Source organism: Gymnoscopelus braueri (assembly GCF_963280865.1).
Source record: "Gymnoscopelus braueri genome assembly, chromosome: 3".
In the NCBI taxonomy this organism is placed as follows: Eukaryota; Metazoa; Chordata; class Actinopteri; order Myctophiformes; family Myctophidae; genus Gymnoscopelus; species Gymnoscopelus braueri.
The window spans coordinates 29,077,611-29,098,597 of NC_137612.1; the positions used below are offsets into that span (position 1 = coordinate 29,077,611).

Here is a 20,987-nt window from a genome sequence, read left to right on the forward strand (position 1 = left end):
GTGTGTGTGTGTGTGTGTGTGTGTGTGTCAGTTAGTCTGCATGCACTCAGAGGTCAGTATCAGAGTCATGTACGGCAGGGAGCAAGAGCTGCCAAATGATTTTCACTGCAAGGTCTTGAGGTCAGCACCGAGGCATGGAGAACGGGGTCAGTCGAACCCTGAGCTGAATATCAACGCTCCAACCTCTCCTGTTACTCTCTGGCACATTTACATGTGTCCTGCCCCCACAGGTAACGCAGAGCTGAGCATCTGAGGAGTCTTCACTCGACTGCAGCCTGATACAGTGGTGATCTACACATCAGCTAAAGAGTCATCTTACAGACAGGTAAATATTATAAAAGCAGCAAACATACTGCACCCTGGCTTTCAACTTCAAAACTTTTGAATAGCACAAAAGGGCAGAACATTATGAAACTCCTTCCGCAACATGTAGGCTGCACTGTATATGAACATACTGTGTACAGGGGGGAGGCAAAAAATCAATGAGGATAAGTCAAGTCATCCATGACCTTTCGGATCATTCAAATGCAATAAAAAGGGCGCCAACGCAATAAAGGCACCGGGCCCTTCTGGAGTAACATGCTTATTTCTGATGCCCTTCAGCTGAGCCTATCCTGTTAGTGTGGCCGCCGCTGCCTGTGTCTTCCTCTGAGGAGCTTAGCGCATGTCAATTCCAACAGTGGACCAATGATAAGCTCGTGGCCCCCGATCCACGGTGCCCTAGTGGACGACAGCCATTTATCCCCACTCTGTAGTTTGTGTCGTTTTAATCCGATTGTAAACAAAGGCCCCTCACTCTCAATCACGTTAAACATTCGGCTCCTCGTCAGTCTCTCTCACTCTTAATCTATTTTCCGTACTGGCAATGAAAATATGTTGCTATATCTGATGGCACACAACGACAGTCTAACACAGAAAGATAGTTGGCAATATCTGATTTGGAGCTGCAAGGGGGGGTGGGGACTGACCTGATAGGAGAATAGAAGAAGCTGCAAGGTGGGAGAGAGAGCTGACAGCAGAGGGACTGGAGGAAAGATGTATAAAAGGAAGATAGAATGAGATGGATTAGAGAGGAGAGGTAGTGAAGGAGTGAGCTACGAGCAGTGGGGAAGGTAATCAACTCTTAAAAGAAGACTAAGAAAGCAGTGCTTGTTTTTGTCAGCTGTCTAGCCCGAGGGTATGAGAATTGCTGGCCAAGCTTTTAAAGCCAGGTACAACTGGGCTGAATTCTCAAGATATGTCTCTGCCTTTGTTATACAGAGCTGTGTTCTTTAGTCTCACAGCTAAGCTAAGCACCCTTTGTACTGGTGGCTTGCTATTATCTTTGACAGGGTCCCCAACATGTTCCAATAGAATATTGACTGCGTTTTACTTTCTGTTCATGGGTGGTCTAGAATCCTTCAGCCATCCTTCTGTTTACGGACCTTTTGGAAATAAAGACTACACAATGTAGAACATTTTTTCCGTTTAACAAATGCAAGTACAGTACATCAAATGAATGGTGACCTCTCCTATGGTGATATAGTTACACAAAAATAAAAAAATAATCAGTTTTACTTATAGAACTGAAATGTACTGAGAATCTACACTGATTTGCTATGTAGCCTATGTGACACCTCAGTATCACAGCACAGATTATTGTAAACAAAGGCCACGTTTACATGGCAACGATCAGAATAGAAAACGACAAAGTGCCGTTGCGTTCTCACTTTTAGTTCTGCGTTTACACGGTGACGCAACAGTGACTGAAAATGCTGTAGTGTGCATGCCAGGTGGCGGTGATGCGCTGCCGGATAGACCAGTCACGCATGAGTAGAACCACTCCCGTTCTTCCTATCACAGCTGTTTGTTTACATTGCGCACGTGGCGTGAGCCGACGTGAGCCAAGACGTCAGATGTTTTGTCGTTTCTCCCGTAATGCCCGTTTACATGGAAACACGAGGCGGAGCCTTTCCAAAGATTTCCACTCTGGAAGGAGGTTTCACATTTTATTTTGCCGTTTTCTCTAGAGACCGTTGTCATCTAAACAGGGCCTAAACCTATTGTCACGTACGCCTCACTTCAGCGTCATTGTTTTTTTCTGTCTTTGTAAAAAATGTCACTGACATCATACAGCACCATATATTATTCGGCAACTTCAGTTTTTCGTCATCGCTGGAAATGATAGTCAGTTAATCAAATAATAAAATGTAAAAATACACTAAGCGCTGACTGACAGCCTTTGACATTTTGACAGCTGATCCCTGATGTGTGAGCCATCTCCAAGGAAACACTGGTTTCAATCAGGCAACACAAATACGGGTATAATTCTCTTTGAATTACTTATACTATAAAGCATGTATTAGTATAATTTTCCATTTCAGTTATGTATTTTAATTCATTTTTTTTCCATGCTTAACATGCAGCATGCACACAAGTGGAAAAACAGAACAGAAGCCTAAAACAGATGAAGCAAGGCACTCCACTCCGATCACTGTGTCTATCTAATTAAAATACGTAATTGAAATACAGAATATATATTCTGCCTATGTGACGCTAGTAACCCCAACAACAATGATGTGAGGCGTATGTGACAGTCAGTGTAGATTCTCATTTTTAATCGCAATTTGCCGTTTGTACATAGCATGCATTTCACATGGTTGCTTGCTCTCTTGGCTTACATATGCAGCAATACAACAACAAAGTAAACTGATATAGAAAGACAACATTGTCTTTGAGTCAGGTACATTGTCTATGTGAGGAATTGTGTAAATGTGCTGCTATTAGGCAGGCATGATTGCCAGAATCTAAAGTAGAATTGCAGCACACAGCAGAATACCGCTTCAACTTAATATTGCACTGACAAAGAGAAGAGCTTTATATCAGATTATACACATGGCTTTAGGCTAAGGATACAGAGAAATACATTTACATCACTGCCTGTACATAATATTCAGGCAGTGCCAATATACATTTGTATTACAGGGACCATGCACGCTCATCAACAGTGTCCATTCACAGAGTAAATATGCCTTAGTTTATTTTTTCTTAGATGTAATACTCTGTTCTGACCACTGGGGATGATGTTTGTATTCTCATTATCAGACGGAGACATGAGAGCTGAGACAGCTCAGCACAGAGATGTGCCAATGGACTCCCTCTGACATTATTGTCTCCGCCAGGCCGAAAGGCATGGTGAGAGAGTATGTTTTACCCCCTGTCCGTCTGTCCGTCCGTCCGTGTGTCCATCTGTCTGTGAGCGGCTAATCTCCGGCACCGTTGGCCCGGCCGCTGCGAAACTGTGCACACATACTCCCTGGATGCCAATTCAGAACCTCAATTCAGATTGGCCTGTTATAGCGCCACCAGGAGGCCGATTTGTGCAAAATCCATTTTTTTATATTACTCCTACATATTTTATCCAAACATCACGCAAATCATTACACAGTATCTCTATAGTCATGTGATCAACACGGATCTGTCTGATTTTCCATATTCCATCCTGATGGCTAAGGTTGGCTTCCAAAGTTTGCAGGATTGGTCCATTTTGAACTAAATGCCTCAAATCATGAACGCAGCTTGCGATTTCCGTGAAATTTCACACGCACATTCCCACTAGGCCGAGGAAGAAATGCCACTTGAACATTTTCTAATCAGCCTCATGGTGGCGCTATAAAAGGCCAAATTGCGTTTTTAACACTTTACCTGCCAATCACGAGTATAACCGTTGATGAAAAATACGCCCGTTTACTGCCATCCACGAGTATAACCGTTTTTCCAAATAATAATAAATAATTTTTTCAATTTATCCACACAGAACCAGAGATATCACGATCCAAAGATTTCTAGCTCCATTCACTCTTTGGTTAACTTATTACTTTAAAATCCTGTATCTCGGCTCCTGTGTAAAAAAAATTTAAACACTGGCACTGGGGGAAGTAAAATAAAAAAAACCCTCTGGCAGGGAATGTGTTAACTGTAACTGCACCGATCTGCGTGAAACTTTGCACGCATACTCCCTAGAGGCCAAGGAAAAACATCTGCCCTGCATTTTTCACATTAGCCTTTTATAGCGCCACCAGGAGGCCGACTTATGTAAAATACATATTTTGAGATTAAGCCTTCAGATTTTATCCAAATGTCACGCAAATCGGTACACATGATCTCTATAGTCATGTGATCAAGATGGATCTGTTTTTCATATTCCATCCTGATTGGCTAACATTGACATCTAAAGTTTGCAGGAGTGGCCCGTTTTGAACAAAATGCCGCAAATCATGAACGCAGCGTCCGATTGCGGTGGAACTTTGCACGTACATTCGCACTACGTTGAAGAACAAACGCCACCCTTTTAACATTTCCCTATTATAGCGCCACCAGGAGGCCGATTTTTCTTTTTTATATTACTCCTGCAAATTTTGTCCAAACATCATGCAAATCAGTACACATTATCTCTATAGTCAAGTGATCAAGATGGTTCCGTACGATTTTTTATATTCCATCCTGACAAACTGGCAAATTCTGAACATTGCTGGCCCACAATAACCTACCTGACCTGGCGGAGACCTGTGCTCCGAGGAGCACTTTTTCTAGTATTCACATATAATGCAATATACATAAAATGTACAAGCTTCAGATCAATGTATAACATGTACAAGCTTCAAAACAATTTATAACATGTACAAGCTTCAAAACAATTTATAACATGTACAAGCTTCAAAACAATTTATAACATGTACAAGCTTCAAAACAATTTATAACATGTACAAGCTTCAGATCAACTTAGAACAGGGGTTCCCAAACCTTTTCAGCTCATGACCCAAAAGAGAACTTACAAAACTTACAATAATAGATTATGAATTAACCCTTTTAGCCCTATTTCAAAATGAAATTCATTTCTAAATTAAATATTTTCGAATTCATTTATTTATATAATACAAGTATTTAATTTCTATAGATAATTTCTAAAATAGCCGATCTACAAGCTCATAATGAATCACATTGTGACATGTGAGCTCGTAGATCTGCTATTTTAGCTACAGTATCTGTGATAGTATTTGCGCACAAAAATGGCGTACTGTATTTGCTTGTGAACCATAAAAACGGTTCTACAACCCAACAATGGGTCCCTCCCAAACACGTAGAACATGTCCAGGCTTCAGATCAACACAGAACATGAACAATCTTTTTTGTACACATTAAGGAGTAAAAGGGTCAAGTCTGTAATCTTAGAAGATAGGGAGGATATGCCAGTATAAGAATGTCATTTTTTACGGTGTGTCACCGAAGGGGCTAGCCATCTAGAACAGCGTGTGTATCCCCCCCCAAGGAAAGAGGACCAAAGATGACAAATTATACTCAGCTGAGCAGACACTGCTACACCAATCACAGTCTCCATAAAAGTGGAGAATAGGATGGGTGTTTTTAGATGACATGAAATGGTATTTGTGGAGTTTTCCGTATATTTCCTAGTGAAACAGGAGCTGTGCACGTCTCAGCTAATCACAGTGATTGCAACCATGTGACCTCCACGCACATCTTTTACTTATCCTAGGCATGGCGATTACCGCCTAGAGGTCAGCCTCGCTCGGACCCAAAGTAGGTTGCCGTGGTGTGGAGATTTTCCCACCAATTAATAAATGCATGTCAACACTGGTAATTCTGATCACATTGGATACGCACACACATAGACTACTTTACAGTAAATACTTGAATTAATTCATTGTGTGCTGTCCGTCTATCCATGTGATGCCGTGTCTTCTTTAAATAACTTCATTAATGTTCTCAATCAGTAGGTGAAGTAATGAATTAATAAATAAATAGGAGGGAGGGAAACACGCCTCCCATGATGTGCTGGGCCGTCCGCACCACTCTTTGTATGGCTTTCCGTTCGAGGCCGGTGCAGTTCCCATACCAGAAGGTGAAACAGTCTGAGAGGATGCTCTCAATGGTGGAACTTAGTGCCTACTCCCGATCAGCGGGGTCCACTCTTAACTTCTTCAGATGATGGATCCAGCACAATGCACTGCTGCTGCGTCTTTTTTGACACATGCACAGTGTGTGTGCCCCATTTGAGGTGTACACTGAGGAACTTGAAGTCACTGACCCTTTCCACTTCAACACCATCAATGAAGATACTGCCGTGCTCTCTCCTCTGCCTCCTGTAGTCCACAATTAGCTCCTTGGTCTTATTGACGTTGGTTGACGCAAGATTGTTCTCCTGACGACACCAAGGTGCGTGATGTGTAGGTATTGTTCAAGATGTATGCATATCACTCAGCTGATGATGCTACCCCAATTACAGCTCACCTTATGTTCCTAAGGTCACAGTGGCAGTAATCTCTCAAGAACAGATTCTGCTCTGCGTTTGAATCTGTCGGGGGGGTTCGTCATATCGCGTACGCACTGGCCTACAAGTGGGCGTGCCTTCAGATCAGGAAGGAGGCCGCGCTTTACCCAATCAAATGTAGTGGGTGGGATTTACGTGTCTGCTGATCCTTCCCCACTAGAAACAAACCAAAACTCATTTAACAATAGCGTCCTCGGAGCAGACAAAACCACGGAATACGAAAATATTCACATTTTAACTTGCTCTTTCATCATAGAAACAAGTGGGCTTATAACCAAAACGATCCATGTTCTCTGGGAGAAGTGGTGTTAGTGTTCCGTGTAGAAAAATTGTTTGTGGGAATGAAAACATAGTCGCACCACCGGAAGTGAAAGGCTGAAGGCAGACCAAAACCCCGGTTTCCTTGTGCACGTGTGCTACGCCGACTTCCTCCCAGAGCCAAGTGAGATAGTAAAAAACAGCAGAGGGCGCTGTTTTTCCTTTTCATTTGGCGATGGGTTCCCAGATTGCAGTGGCAGTGGCACGTTGGAACAATGAGGAAGCTGGACGCGATCATGGCAAACCCCTCCCATCGCCTTCACATGGACATAGTGGGGCACCTGAGCAGGAAAGGAAACAATAGATTCATCTACCCCGGGTAGAACATATTGTGCTTGTCCTTTGTGCCGGTACCTACAGTATGAAGATTTGCAATGAGACACACGTTGGGCACTCTGCCGTTCATATACTTGCCAGGTCAATTGTCATATAACTTCGAATAATGGATGTACCAAGGACTGTGACTTCTTAAAGACACTTTAGGGTATGGTTATTGTACTGATTGCACTGTTGACACTGTCACCTTTCTTTGCATTGTACTGATTGTACTGATTGTGACACAGACACTTTGTTTTGGGCGGGATACTGTGAGGACACTGTAACCTTGTGGTGGTGTTTTGTTTTGCTTAGTGCAGGATAGTTGTATAGGTGTATACTTTTGTATACTGTTCATTATTGACGGTGTTTCTTATTGTTATTTCTTACCTTTGTATTGCTGCATACATCAAGTAGTACTTTCCTTACTCTGTATCTGTAACTTTGTAACTCTTAACTGCTGTGCTGCTTCTTGGCGACTGATATTGCCCTGCGGGATAAATAAAGGTATCTTTAACATAATTTCTGCTTCACTGACAAAATACACACCTACTGTAGTAACTTCCTACCAATACTATAGCTACAGATTGTACAGGGAAGCCACACATTATAAAAGGAGATATCCCATGTGAAGATTATTTATAGCTAAGTTAGTCCTGCCAAAATTGATAATTCTATGTTTACATGTCTACAAGCTGACAATGCGTTGCATCATGATGCGTTGTGAGCTTGTAGATATGATATTTTCACTATATTTGAAATAGAGGTTAATAGTGGAGTCTAAAAGACAATATTTGTCAAATAAAAATATACAATTACAAATACTCAAGCAAAGTACAGATACTCAAAAAACATACTTACTCTAAGTACAGTACTTCGTTACTATCCACCACTGCAGATGAGCAAACACACCCCAGTACTACAGATTTAGAAGAGAACCTGCTACAGATACATTAAGCACTAATTTCATTTGAACAGTATTTGGATAACCTTTGCTAGAACCATTTCTTTAAAAAAATGTCATAACACAAGACAACCATCGGTGTATGTCTACCATCTCTGTCTGTTATTAAGAAAGATTATATTTGATATTTCACCCTGTAGCTTTTTTAAAACTGCCTGTAGTTTCATAAAAAAATATATTACAGAAAAGCTAATCTATTATCCTGTTTGTGCATTATCTCTCCCAGCTGGTGGATGTGCATGCTACACTGAGCAATGATAGGAAATATTAGCCTCAGTAAATGCCACATTCCTTCATATCACGTCTAGATTCCATAACCGGAGGCCGTAAATGCAACGGAGCCTGTCCGATTGCATTTATTAGCGTGTACTCATTACTTGTACTTGGTCACAAGGAAAAAAAGAGAGCGGAAGAAAATGCTATTAATTATTTTAATTGGATTATGATGATCATTGGGAATTAGATCTTGGAAGGCCCAATTTTCAATTTGTCACTATAATGACTATATGGATAAGTGGTGATATTGGTAGGCTATCTGTCTTGTACTCTAAAGGTCCGTACTGTTGAAAAAGAAAATATTAATGAATACGTATTGCAGAACAATATTCGTTTAAAAATTATGACTGCAGACTTGTAATATGTTCATTCACGAATGAACAGTCAATATTTGCAGCTTCATTACTCATACATGGTCACGTTAGCCAGGGATGCCTGTGGTCTCCAGTGGTGTGTCTAGATTAGAACATTCTGAATGGGGAGAGGCACAGACTTGTACTTTAATCTGAATTTGTCCGTTCTTGGTTTTCTAGGTTATCATCATGTTAAATTCGGTTGCATTTTGTTTAAATTTTTTGTACTTATTCAGCTTTCAATATTATTGTATATTCCTCATCTACTGTATAAAGTTCATGAGTCTATCTGAAGCATAAATATGCATTGTTAGGCAACGGTTATGCCCATATATGGACATGCCCGACCATCACAGTGCATAAATCAATGTTGTTATGCAACGGTTGACGTCTACGCAAATTGCATTTGTTGCCTACTGGTTTCTGTTGTATGATTGGGTCAAAACTTGAGTGAGCTTAATTAAATAAATAAAAGTCCAGTGCAGCAGCAACCAGCCTACAATGCCAAAAGTACAACAAATCCTGTATCGTGTCCCAGTAAAAAAAAACACTCTCAACAGACTTTGGTGACTTTTGTTCAAGCTAAGGTGACATTGTGTGCTGCTTGGCATCCAAATATAAACTGAACTCACTGATGCGGACACTTCATTATTTATTTGGTATTTATAATTTATATGGAACAGTTAATGTGATGAATCAGAAGGCGAGTATCTTGTTGATCTTTTTTGGCACGTAGAAAATAAATTATATCAGGAGAGATGCCAGTTGCCGTGAAGTAGAATAATGTTGCCGGCTAAAATAAGTGCTCCATAAGAGTCCTATTGGCACAGAAGCATTTACATATTAATCTCTATGTGCATATGCCCCTGCCTACACAATGTCTGCATGCACATGGCAGAATGTCATTGTTAACTCCTTTGTTCTTATATGGCTATGCCAACTCATTAGGCTTTGTCATATCAAAATAAAGGGGGGAAACAACAGGCAATCTATGCTTTCCAAAGGATAAGGTTTCAGTGTTTCCCCTGGGGTTGAAGTTGTAATTTTTTTTTTAAACATTTATTTTAAATAAATAAAAAATGTTGCAGAGTCCTGGTGGTTATTTACAACCACAAACGACAGCTAAAGTCCTTGTCTTCTTTTATTCCCCCCCTGGTACAAACAACACCACTGACCGCTTTCTTTTTCTGATACACGCTGAGGAAGGCTTGACGCCAAAACGTGTCCGTGTATGCTCGTGCCTTATTAATTAAAAAGTACCAGAGGGACTTCTGAGTGCCGGCTATTCTTTGTTTTATACATTGTGAGCCGTGCACCTGGCAAATTGTTGAATGGGCTGAGTTTGCTCGTTTTTGTTTCTACCTCTTTCTTTTTCTCCCAAATGAAGCCAGCGTGGGTCGGATTCTGTAGCTAGCGTTATCTCCCTATAACCCTATGGCAGGGGTGCCCAACCAGTTGCCCACGGGCTGATTGCCAGTGGACAGCAAGATTATTTCGGATAAATGATTTAATCAAGTTGGAGGGAAGATACAAAATTTAAAAAAATCTGGCGGTCCCAAGGATGATTATTGATGGCACACCTACCATTGAGCTCGATGTATACTTCAGTGTATGGTGGTACCAAAAATAGCAGTTTTACAAACTTTTGTTAGCTTGTACATCTGTTTTCAGTGAGCAACACTTGCATAATTTAAGCATTAGGAGGTCTCATTGGTCAATAAACAGGGAAGGTGGTGCTGAAAATATCATATATACAAGCTCACAACGCATTGCATCCACAAGTGTTGTGGGCTTGTATATCTGTTTTCAGCGTGTGGCACGTGCATAAATCAAGCGGTATGTTTACCTCCCGCCAGATCATTGCTCCTCACTCACTGTATTCTGTAAGCATGCAGTAGCAGCCTGATTCGGTGATAGTAGTGTGCAGCGCCGTGGACTGGAAAGCTCTCCAATATCATCATGGATCATCACACATGTTTCACATATGTTTGCTTGCACATTCCAATCAAATGATTACGTTAGTTTTAACTAACGTAATTAATGCAACGGTGTTGCTTTCTTGACAAAACTAACAAATCTACTGGTGCAACTTAATTTAATATGCTGAGATGATGTAAAGGCAAGTGCAAAGCTACCGACGCGGAACATGAAGCGATACGCCATTCTGCAAATAGAAGCTTCAACTTATTCACCGTCGTTGCGTCCATTGCGTGCATGATCCTACTAATGAACAGCAAAATCCGCTTTGAAATCATCTAGAAAAGCTATACAAACATGGCATGTAAAACAAAACATATACATATATAGGAATATAGACATTGTAACAGGAGCTTTGTCATAGCACTTTGCATTTGAGTCTTTATAAATGTACTACTTTCATCACCACAGTAAACACAGTTGTTATTTTGTTCCCCTAAAGTTGTTAAGGTCCTTAACAGCAATGACCTGCATGAAAGTTTACGTCGGTAACATTTGACAGCCTTGACAGCCGGATAGAGGCAGCAGTCGAGCTGCTGGATTTACTCCAATAGAACTCCACCTGAGGCAGCATGGCTCTGGATGCTGAATGACCTTGAGTGGTCATCCGATGAATGATGCCCTGTCACTGACATTTCTCTGACCAAGAGCAAGCATGTCACTTTAGAGGTAATTAAAATGTACCAGGGAACACAATTAATGTTTGGCTTATTAGTCAAGGTGTCTTTTTTCCCCCAAAGACATCTTTTGTGAAGAGAACCAATACAGAAATACTGAGAGATAATAGGGGAACACCATACAGCAAGTGGTCCATTCGGCCCCGGGAGTCGAATCGGGGACTTGCCGATCAGAGCATTGCGTCTTATTTGGAATGCGCCTTAACCATGCTATACAGATTATATGGGGGATAGAAATTGGGTCTTCTGTTTAAGCAAGTGTCTCCTACAGATCCTGTTCTTCTCTTTAACCAACATCCTTGACTCTGTAAATTACAGTTTTTCTGGGTCTTTCATGATGGCGGCACTCCTGAGATTCCACCCAACCAATTGAAGTGACTGAGGACAAAAAAAGGCTATCCCTCTTAACTTGAGGACTGATCAGACGTGATATCTGCCTATAATGCTCTCTCTCTCTCTCTCTCTCTCTCTCTCTCTCTCTCTCTCTCTCTCTCTCTCTCTCTCTCTCTCTCTCTCTCTCTCTCTCTCTCTCTCTCTCTCTCTCTTGTTCTCACTCGGCCCCCCTCTTCAGAATCTTGTTTTCTCCCTGGGTGTCCTCCTTCCGTCACTCTAATCAACCCTTTTAATTACTGTCACTATCAGCATCCCAGCGCCTCCCTGTCACCCGTGGGAGCCTCTCTCTGGGAATGGAAGGGGAAGGGATGGAGCGAATGGCAGGAAAGGGCCCTCCGTAGGGAGGTTAAGAGCGAGGCTAGGACTCTGGTTATAGCAGCTCTTTGCCAGTCCATCACTGACACTACCAGCTCTCATTGCCATGTGTGCCGTGCGGTTCTGGCAATGTGTCGACACAAATGGGTATTCCGTATTGGCGTCCACCTGGGCATCTTTGAGTTAAGTCCAAGTGCCACTTTACAGGATGGTGTTGTTTTCATTAAAATGCACACAAAATTAAGGGGGTTTGCACCCATGTGCTAAAAGAAGATCATACTGCCGTGCTGCTTTGCAGTTCATTTTGTCATAAAAAAATGTGTTCCTCGTTGAGGAACACATTTATATATTTTATTATTTTACCTCTCCCATTCACTCTGGTGTCTGTTAATCATTATTAGAGCCTGACTGGTGCCAGGTCCTAGACCACCGGTTACCATGTTTTAACTGACATTTTGTAAAAAGGTGCAACATCTTAAAATCATTTTGAAAGACATAGATTTGATTTAAGTTTCTGTTTGAGAACATTTAAGAAAGGAAAAAAAAAATAACTTAAATGTTTTGGTAGATATTGTTTTACTACTGTACATATATAATACACTTCAATATATGAAAAAAGCATTAACTTTGATTATACAATGAACAAGTAAATATAAACTACACACAAACTAAACTTTAACCACTTAAGCCCTATTCAATCAAATGTTTTCAAAAATAGCTGATCTACATATCTATATCTTTCGAAAATGTTTGAAACATTTCGCCTATAATAAAATGCCCAAAATAGGGACGCCGGGTATAACTAACTATAATCGTGCACACAAACTCACTTCTGCTCTGAGACACTCGCACATGGCAGAAAACATGTGTGGCTGTTATTAGAATGCCTTATTCTTCATGCAAAATCAATTACAAATAGTTCCACAATTGTGTGCCCAACATTGTCAAAAAGAAAATGATGTCTGTTAAGGATCTATTGCTTGCTTTTGAAGTAAGAATGCATAACTAGGCTCATAGACAAATTCAAACCACTTTTTATTTATTATTCAGTTGTTTCATTCAAAGGCTAAACATAATTATGTCCCTTCCCGTATTTGCTGTTTCTGCAAGGGTGGCCACAATTTGGTGATTTGTTTGCAATAGCCTGCCATGGCTTAATGTTGCAGGAGACTACAGACACACCAATGTTGCGGTAGATCTCTACTAGCAATTATAAAACTGGTTGATCACATGAACGCTACACAATAGCCTACAAGTTTTACCGTCTGATGAAGATGAAGTCTATTCTGGATTACTGTATATCGGTGTCCAATCCCAATGTAGGATAGGATATGCTAATTCAAACTAATACATTTTCCCTCAGTGATTAATATAAAACTATGATCCATAATCGGATATGGCGCTCCAGTGTGTCCTGGAATACAGCATCATTTTTTTTTTCTTTTTACTTCAGCAAAGGTGAGCAATGCTATGTAGAACAGGCTTATACAAAATCCTAACATGCTTCAATAGCTTCTTATTTGGTCCTGTGATGTAACAAACATTGTAATAAATGTACACATGGGAGCAATAGCTTGCGATGCAAAGCGTTGTAAACTTGTAGATCTGCAATGCTGTTGTACTATGGAGTGCTCACTGCGGTGGATATTCCAGTTGCCTTTTATGGTGTTAAACGGGGCATGAAAAAATGCAAATTACAAACACGCGAACGTGTATTTGATTTACGAACGGGAAGAATTCATCATCTGATAAACCTGAGATGCGCACGAATCGAGGCTGTACACACCCTTTCATGAATCCGATGTTGGTCTTTACTTTAGGAGTCTTTAGGAGTAAACCTAGGTCCTACACTAAAATATATTACATTTTTTATAGAGCTTTGTGAATGAGGCCCATTAGCTGCATGATTGCTGATACCGATGTCTGGACACGAGTCACGACCCCTAACTAACTATGGCACACATATGGTATGCGTTGTCTTCCTCCTTATAAGCAGTCATTGCTATTACAGGTTTAGATTAGGGTAGATTAATCTGCCCTAAAACATGTATTCAAACGTTATGGAGGAGATTTCCCCGAGTTGGCTCATAGGACTATGGCACAGTGAACATACAGGCTGATGTGTATTGTGTGAGTTAGAGAAACATTAAGCTACGTGGGAGTAAATCGTTTATATGCCTTGCTTCTGTATCGAAGTACATTTGAATTGTTTATTTCAGTTGGCATGTAAATCTTCAAGTCTAGCAACACAACATTCTATTCCCGATTGTGCATGCATCTTTTTGTTGCAAACTGCTGTGTTGTGGTACACACAACACCACTGACCGCTTTCTGTTTCTCCCAAATGATGAATGCAGCGGGGATCCGATTCTGCAGCTAGCTACCGGATCATCGCTCCTGTAGGCATTGGCAATAGGCATGCAATAGCACGTGATTCGGAGATAGTACAGCGTGGAATTCACTGCGCACGTAGCTACGTTTGGAAAGCTTTACCAACCAGACAACCAGCATGGATAGCACAACTGCGTGAGCTCTTGACAAAACGAACACATCTGTTGCATCTTCATTTAATATGCTGAGATTATGTACTGGCAAGTTCAAAGGCATTGACCTGGAATAAATTGATACGCTGTTCTCCAATACAAGCTTCAACTTAAGTGACGCACCGTTGATGCGTCCATGGCCTGCATCCTACTAATGAACAACAAAATCTGTGTCGAAATCATCTTAGAAAAGCTATACAAACACAGCTGTAAAACCAAACGAAACACATTGCAGCCGACGAGCCTACGTTACTGAAACCTGTGTGACCCATAGAAAGTTGTTACCCTAGGGGGAGCCGTTTCACAGGAGACCCATAGACTCAGAGCAGTGGTTCTCAACCTTTTTACACCAAGTACCACTTCAGAAAATATTTGGATCTCTAAGTACCACCATTATGAGTATGACTGATGTTAAAATACAGTAGCGTACACCTACCCTATCCGATCCTATTCAGCTACAGTATGCAAGTTCACACAGCAGGCAAAATAATTCCTAATAATATATACTAATATAAGCATATTTATTTTCACAGTTGTCAGCCAAAGTCATGCTGTACACAATGGTAAAAATAAAACTGCCACTTTAACTCCAAGTTCTCACACGACAGACAGAGACACAGAGAGACAGACAGACACACACACACACACGGATGGACGGACGGACGGACGGACGGACGGACGGACGGACGGACGGACAAAGAGACATAGAGAGAGAGACGGACAGAGAGACATAGAGAGAGAGACGGACAGAGAGACATAGAGAGAGAGACGGACAGAGAGACATAGAGAGAGAGACGGATAGACAGACATAGAGAGAGAGACTGACAGAGAGACATAGAGAGACGGACAGAGAGACATAGAGAGAGAGATGGACAGAGAGACAGACAGAGAGAGACTTTAAGTTTACTGACTTTGCAATGCGTGAGGGAGAAGTTGAACTTTTCACCACGGCTTTGCAATGCGCGAGGCTTTAATCGATCACAGCTGTAAGGTTAATCGTGGACTTAGCCTAATTCAGTTTGTCTTGTTATTAAGAAATGAACTCTTTTCACTAGGATATACATGTGTTTGGTTGTAAGATGTCGTTTGAAATGGGTTTCATGCATTCGTTACATACCACACCGTCTGTTGGCTACTCCTCCGCCCCACATCAGTTCTGTTGAATCCCAGTTTCCGCCTCATATTAACTAGTGGGTTATTGTGCAATTTGAACAGCACCAATTGGAAGCATGATTGATTTCTTGAAGCACTTCATATGGTCACATGACAAACCATACCTGCAGGCCAAGGGAAATCTCCACCTATTGAATATTCTCAAATATACTATGGAATGGTTCCATAAGACATTTCTATGTAGCCTACAGCAAGTTAAAACATTTATTTGCAAGTAGAATAGTGGATAATGGTATCACTTATAACATGTAACAGTCAGCTTTAATTTGTGTACTCTCAGTATACTCACGCAGGTAGAGGTACTACTGTAGGTGAAAGTACCTCCAGGATGGTGCAGGTAATGCTGACTGCATTTGATTTGAAGTTGCTTAACTGTGACTCTTTGGCTTTGTCAATAGTAAAGTGGCACCCTGTAGGAGAACATCTCTCCTGCATGGATCCTGATCCGTAATCATTATGGGGAAAGCCCCAGCTCACGACCCACAATTTTTGATCGCAACGTAACAGAGGAGTCTTATTGCACCTTGATGCCCCGCAGTAATTAAACTTGTCTTGTTATTTTCTATTCCCTCTGCCCCCAGACTTCATACTACTCTCTCTCGCTTCCATCCGTCCCTTCATCCCTCTCTAATTACCCATCTGTGTGAGGCCGTGGGAAGCAGGCGAGGTTGAAGGTAAGTGTATTTACTGCATCGCTCTGACAATAAAACCGACTCAACCATTGATTTTTCCACCAACCTGTCTATTTTTGGGCCAGGGAGGGTGGGATGAACCAAGTTGATTACAGTCAGAGCAAACAGCAGCAAAGGTAGTGTTGGCTGTATACATACCACGTCCTCCCTCAATGCAAACTGCCTCGTGCCTTGGCCTAATAAAAGCTTACTGTTTAATGTCTCCGGATGGGTCTTGCAGCATAGATCTCACACACCAGAGAAAGGTTTTGACTATCAAACCAATAATGCTGGAGAATGTTGCCTTTTGATCTACTTACCGAGTGCTATGAGCTTGTAGTTCTGCTATTTTTGAAAAATCGTGAACATTTTAGCAAATCTCTGAATATATATATACAGTATATTTTTAAGGGAACATTTATAACTCAAATCTTTGCTTCTGGGGCGTCCCTGGAACAATTCATGAAACAGTTTGAGAACCACTGATATTAATGCAACATAAGTGTTTTTTTTTTAACTGTTAGGATTTAGAAGACATTTGTAGAATCCCCCAGAAGCAAAGATTTGAGTTACATGTTTGCTGTAAAATACATATATATTCAAAGATTTTCACACATTTTCACAATTTTTCAAAAATAGCAGATCTACAAGCTCATAGCACGGCACTCGGTGCCGCGCTATGAGCTTGTATATCTGCTATTTTTGAGTAGCCAAAGAAATCTTAAAATGACACAGATGCGTACCTCTGGCTGGGCTGAGCGCTGCAAACAACAATTGGCAGTGATTGCAAGTAGGACACTGGCAGGGGATTATGTCTTTGTCACTGCACTAGTGGCTTCTATTGGTCGGTGGATGGTCAGCACGGAGGAGATCTCTGTGACATAGAGTGAAGCTCTGCTCACATTACACAATCCTGGTGAAACTCCTGACTGTCGGGTGAAAATAAGTAGCAGGCAACTCATTGTGTGTTGGAGAATTGAGTCTAACAGTGGGTGGGAGTGTTGGCACAACAGGGACTAGTGGGGAAACTGAGAAAAATGTAAAAGAAATTAGAGTTTAAAACGACCAAAAGAACATTTTTTTATATAATATTGTGTATGAAGTAAATCTTTGGAGTCAAGCATGTGATACAAAAGCATAGCAATAGCGAACAAAGTGACGAAACAACCGTATTATAAAAATACCAGTTCTATGCTACAATAAAGCATGAAGAGAATGCATGAAAATTCATGTACAATGATACGCAATTTTGCATCCTGTAATTCAGTGGTTCTAGATTGGCTATTTTTAAATAGCTGATTTTGATGATATGTTAACTATTTTTGCTGGGGACCCCAGACCCCACTTTGAGAACCACTGATGTAATTTACACGCATATAAAGGTGGCGCTGTGAGCCTGCTAGAACAGAGCAGAATACCCAGCTAATCACTGTAATGGAAACCAAAGACCGGCTTCCTCTCAGCTGCAAGGATGGAAAGATTTTATTTTTTCTTTCGTTTTTCTTTTGCAATCTGGTGAGAAAAATGATCACCAGCAGAGTGGAGATATGTCACATCCCTGTATACCTGACTATCAACTGTCACTTCATTAAAGACCGCTGTGCTGCAGGCATGCAGTTCTGATAATTGGCACATTGTAGTGTATTACGAACAGATTATGGTTGTATTAAGAACTTTTCTTTTCAGTTAATAATAAACCCATCATACTGTCAAGGATGTGAGATAGATTTGTCTTTTCAAGTCCGGGTTGTCGGACTGACACCAATAGAAATCCACAGAACGACGTAATTGTAATAATCACCTTATTAAACAATTCTTCTACTATTGATCACATATTAAAATGTTAAAGTCAACAATATGCAGTGTAATAAAGCAATATTTGCAATGAATGAACGCATGGATAGTCTACTTCTCTATTTATGTATAGACGAAGGCAAAGCAATATACCTTTGATGTATGCCTATGATCACTAACCCATAAAACATTGACTTTAACAATCAATGCAATGAGTGGAATATAAAATAGGGGTAGATATGGAATCTGAACATACATGAAATAAATGAATGAGGTGAAAATAGGTCCCCGAGTGAATTGAAGGCTGAGCACTGCCTGGGCCCGATGATGATACACAACTAACTCAAAACTAAGAAGACGAAGAAAAAATACTAATTTGGGTCGGGTATTTCCACAAAAGAGAGACAGAGAGAAAGAGATTGTCACGTGTTGTATTTATCTCCTCATTTCAGACACAGATCTACAAGATCTCACTTCATTGTGCATGCGACGCATTGTGAGCTTGTCGATAGATTTGCTATTTTCAGTGCGGGACCCTGTCGTATGATGAAAAATTTGGCACAACAACGTGACTACTTTCTTTAACATAGCATAACTCAGAAAATTATTGTTCAAACAAATCTATGTTCAATAACAACCGAGCAACATAGGCTATATGCACTATGATTACAGGCTCAAAGTGTTTGAAATATAACATCAACTTTCATAGAAGAGGGGGCGGGATTAATGGACTGTGACATCAGAGTCTACGGGCCAATCACAGCACTTTTTAGTTATTCAGAAAACCCCAGACCACAGAAAATCCACTGAATGCTCAAAGTTCAGTTTTTTTGGGTGTAATTGAGGTCAGAAAACAAAAACAAAAAAACTGAAAAAAATAAAATATATAAATTTGATGTCATGAAACCTTTAACTTTTAATTTGTTAAACTACCGTAGCAATCTCACCAATAGTATAGGTAAAGTAAAATGTTCAGCACTATTGGCTGCAGTCTAGAATTGAGACTAGAACCTTGTTTTTTTCCTCTCTCTCTCTGTCCACATGCTGTTGTAGCGCGCCACACTGAGTATGAAACTATCACTTGTTTGACAACATACCCATGGATGCATTAAGAGAACAACGTACCCAACATCAGGGCCTACAGTCGCATATCTGCTGTAGCTATATTGCCTCCGCTTTAATTAATAAAATAAAAATGAATATTAACACGTTTTTGACAATAATGCACCGTGGTTATAGTAGTCGACTAGTTGGTGAAACCCCTAGTCAGTCAGTCAATCAATCAATTAACTAATCAATCAATCAAACCGCATAATTTGTCGTCCAGGATTCTGGATGAAACTGAGGAATTCTGATAAACTAGTCCTAACTCAATTAAATTAACTAATGCGACAGACATGTGGTACATTTACTAAGCTGACTGTTGGTAACAAGTCTGTCTAAAACTACAAAGTGCTCTGGTCTCATGACAAGTACATTCTTCCAAAGGACGTTCTTTGTGTTTTTGGTATTGAGAAATCAGTCTGTTTATACAAGTGTCTTTATTCACCAACTTGCAACGGTGAGCATCGTCGTTAACTCTCATGGGAGTTAATGACTCTCAAAATTACATTTAATATTTGCAAATGGCGTTCAGTGTGTTTAGTGAACGTACTCTTTTTTAAGCATGTTCATGCAAAACACTGTTATGTGGACCTTGGTTAATCGAAGAAGACAGGAACACAGTATAGATCTTGTGGCAGAGACGTTCTTAGTAGAACTCAACCCCAGAGATGGTTCTGGGCTGACTTCTCATGTAGTAGGCAGTCACCAGAAGTTGGGACTCAAAAAGGCAACCGTCTTGGTCACATGTGCTCCTGAAATAGAATCTGTGTGACATTGAAATTGGAAGCATTTGTGCGACTGCAAATAATTGTTGTTGTGCAATATCAATCTTTCTGTACGTTCAGGTTATTACACTCATTATGTGTCTTGTAAATTGACGGTAGGCACTCTGTGTGTAGGGAATAGGTGCTTTATAATGTAGCATGGAGATAGTTTTCTCATTGACTAATACATTCATGATTGACTCAAAGTAGTGGAGATGTCACTGAACTGACATACTAGTGCTTTCTGTGTGATCAGTGATAGCCCTATGTTTGTTCACCCTTCATCCCCGCTTCTCATAACGTGTCTATCATGCTGGTATCCTTGCTGTCTTTCCTTGTTAATTCACATCAATTTATTTCCAAACAGCACTCATGCTGTTTTCTTGCCTTTCTGAACAAAAATCAAGTCAAATTGCCAGGGAGATATTGAAAGAGGAAGTGCAATATTAGTTTACTTTTGTCCAGAACACGTCTCATATATTTGTCAATCAAATCCATTCGCGGAGACTCTGTGTGCTTGTCATCTTCAGTAATTTGCCACCGTGACAAGACCCACAAATAATATGAGAGGTGGGGCTGCTGCATGTATACAACTGTGTGTGTGTATATTATTCATTATATTCATTCATGCACTCATTGTTGATAATACCGTTTGTTGAACATGCATATATCCATCCGTATACTCATTGTTGATAGACTGTGTATATATATATGTATTAATATATTAATTGGCATAGATGCATGTTCATTTATATATGCATTCATATTCTTATTCACTTTACATTTATATTTGTTTATGGACTTCATATGTTCACTCATACATAGACCTTGTACAGATAGCCTATCTTGTGGCAGGATCTAAGCTCATTATTTTATTGTATTTTTATTTCTATTCTTATTCATCTTGGTTGGTTCTTTACTCTAACTTTCACTTTTTTAATTGCTAGTATAGAATACATTGTATGGCAGCTTTTGAGGCGGTTTATTTGGAAGTTTAGCAGTGGGAAGCAGGATTTGACGAA

General features: G+C 40.4%; 1 protein-coding gene across 1 annotated transcript in view; it reads left to right on the forward strand.

Annotated features, from left to right (window-relative positions):
* Nucleotides 1-228: 228 nt before the first annotated feature.
* Nucleotides 229-20,987, forward strand: part of fhit (fragile histidine triad diadenosine triphosphatase) — a 354,360-nt gene continuing 333,601 nt past the window's right edge. The window contains exons 1-2 of the mRNA XM_080424249.1: nucleotides 229-325; nucleotides 16,214-16,306. The gene's annotated coding sequence lies outside the window, so the exon portion shown is untranslated. The remainder of the gene's footprint in view (nucleotides 326-16,213; nucleotides 16,307-20,987) is intronic.